The sequence below is a fragment of the Pteropus vampyrus genome, unplaced genomic scaffold (assembly GCF_000151845.1).
Source record: "Pteropus vampyrus isolate Shadow unplaced genomic scaffold, Pvam_2.0 Scaffold17, whole genome shotgun sequence".
Taxonomy (NCBI): domain Eukaryota; kingdom Metazoa; phylum Chordata; class Mammalia; order Chiroptera; family Pteropodidae; genus Pteropus; species Pteropus vampyrus.
Window position 1 is genome coordinate 12,206,600 of NW_011888798.1, and position 3,003 is coordinate 12,209,602.

At 36.5% G+C, this 3,003-nt stretch overlaps 1 protein-coding gene across 2 annotated transcripts in view; it reads right to left on the minus strand.

The window, feature by feature from the left end:
- GPR39 (G protein-coupled receptor 39) overlaps window positions 1–3,003 on the minus strand; it is a 192,906-nt gene that overhangs the window by 133,459 nt on the left and 56,444 nt on the right. The gene's annotated exons all lie outside the window — the stretch shown is intronic.

Sequence of the window (3,003 nt, forward strand, 5' to 3'; positions counted from 1 at the left end):
TGAGAACTAGACTTACCAGGGGGATCACTTTGTAAGTTGTATAAATGTCTAACCACTATGCTGTATACCTGAAACTAATATATAATGGTATTGAACGTCAACTGTGATTGAAAAAGAAAAATAAAAAATTAATAAATAATAAAAGTCTGAATTTGGGGGAGGGGGAACACAAGGGCATTGTGATTATTTGACCAGCTTAGAAATAAAGTTCTAATGAAAGGGATGGGAAAAAAATTTTAAAAGAGAAAAAGCATTTTTCAGCAAAGGAAACCTCACTTCTCCTTAATTTTCACAACTCCTGCAGAATATTCAACCTCACATTGAGGGATTCAGTGAAAGAATCCATCTGCGATCCACATTCCATAACGCGCCTTAATTTGGAGAGTTAGGAATAAACCACTGAGCAAAGCCAGCTAATAAGTAAAAGACCAAACATCTGGAAAAATGAAAGAAAATGTAAAACAAACAAAAAAAGAGCTTCCCACAGCTCTTAAAACACAATTTACACAATCCACCACGAGGCTGCAGTCAGAATTAATCCAATACCAAATTCCTTGCCTCTCCACATAAGTCACTAATTCTGGGAATAGATCCATCATTTTCTTATCAGCACAGGTTGAGGACCTTCAAGTCATCTCTGGCTCCTGCTCCCTCAATCCAGTATCCAACAAGTGCCAAATCTTGCTAATTCTACCTTGATAACTCCTAGACTTTCTCTTGTCCCTGTCAAGTTACCTTTTATTAGGCCTAAAGCAACAACTTCTAAACTAATTTCCTATTTCATTTCCATTCCAATCCCAATCCATCTCACACCACACTGCTACATCTGTATTTTTTTTGTAGTGATAAAAAATAGAAAATAGAAAATTTACCATCTTAACTATTTTTAAGTGTATAGCCCAGTAGTGTTAAGTATATTCACATTGTTCTGAGCAGATCTCCAGAAAATTTTCACCTAGCAAATCTGAAAGTCTATACCCATTAAACAACTCCTCTTTTTCTGCCCCCCCATCCCTGACAAAAACCATCCTTTCTGTTTCTATGAATTTGACTACTTTAGATATCTTATACAGTATTTGTCTTTTTGTGACTAGCTTATTTAGCATGATATCCTCAAGGTTCTTCCATATTGTAGCATGTGACAGGAGTTCCTTCCCTTTTAAGGACGAATAATATTTCATTACACCTATGTAAAAACATAGATTTGGAATTACAAATCTGCTACTGCCACCATTTCAGGAATCTATCTATCTATCTGTCTGTCTGTCTGTCTGTCTATCTATCTATCTATCTATCTATCTATCTATCTATCTATCTATCTATCTATCTATCTATACGTAAATTTATATACACATTTTGTTTATCCATTGATGGATCTCTGGGTTACTTCTACCTCTTGGCTATTGTGAATAACGCTGCTATAAACATGGGTGTGCAAATATCTCTTTAAGATCCTGTTTGCAATTCTTTTGACTATATACCCAGAAGTAGGTTTGCTGGACCAAATGTTATTTCTGTTTTTAACCTTTTTGTGGAAGCTCCACAGTATTTTTCCATAGTGGTTGCATTATTTTACATTCTCATCAACAGCACACAAGACTTCTAATTTTTTCACATCCTTGCCATCATTATTTTCACACCTCATGGGTATGAGGTGTTATCTCATTGTGGTTTTGAGTTACATTTCTCCGATGATTAGTGTTGTTGAGCATTACATCTACATTTTTAGTCCCTATCTCTGGTCAAACCCTTTCCTTTCTTAGAGGCTGCTTAATGAATAGAGTACAAATCCATTCAAGGCCTTCCTTAATTGCACCACATCCATCTTTTTTCATACTACCTTATTCTGCAAATCTTTCACATCAGCTCCATTAAATGCCTCGTCATCTTCCAAACAGGTCCCATGCTTTCTTTTCCTTCTGCAAATATTTGCAGCTCAAATACCACCTCCCCTAAGAGGAGTCCTTGTTTTCACAGTCAGAACTTGACACCTCTTCAGTACTCAGCGCTTGCTCTTATGGTAGGTATCACATTTACCTTTCCTATACTAATTTATTCTCCGCTCTCATCTCACTTACTGAACAGAAGTTTCCTTACGGCCGTAGACCGAGTCCTGTTCAATCACTGTCTCCCGCAGTGCCAGGTATACTGTGGGCTTTCAATAAATAGTGAAAAAAAGACTCATCATCTTAATGGATAATCAGTTGGTTGAGCCCATCGAAATGTCTACAATTTCAAATCAATAGTGCTGCTCTCTTTTTGGGGGTGTTGAGAGAGGGGAGGATGGGAGTGGGAAAAGATTTTAGTTTTTATTTTTCCATCATCAGACTAATCCTAATTCTTCTGATCATATTAGTTAACTTCCAACTTAAAAAATTTTTTTGAATGCCAAGTAGAGCCTATGTCCAGTAACTGAACAGCCGGCTGTTGCATTTACCCTCCGAGTGGCTACAAGCTGACATTTAAATACTCCATCTTTCTTTCCAAATATTAACCACATACAGCTGGTCATTTGGGTTCTGAAACAACATCTGATGAAACACATTTCAAATACAGTCCTGGAAAAATATTCAATTACTTCATTTTCATTTTACTCACTAAATGGTTGCTTCTCTCTCAAGTTCAATTAAACTCACTTGAAATTAGAATTCACAAGAATGCATTTCATTTAGATTTACTGGAAGATGTCAGGCACCAGTTAATTGGCCTTAAAGCAGCATAGCCATGAGGTCCTTCCCAACTGAGCTCTCCATCTTTGCCATGTTGCTGTTCTTGCTAGATAGCATTGACTGGGTAGCTCATCCAGTATTTGGGGCCAACCAATGGTTATACAACACTCTAACAAATAAATTAAATAAATTTAATTTTATTTAATTAAATTTAACAAATAAATTTGCCTGGAAATTTGCCAGGGAGTGGGGATTCCAAGTCATATAAGTTATGATTCTTCTCCTGAAGGAATCTAGGAAATGTTTCAGACTTGCGCTTCGTGCCTATGGAAAC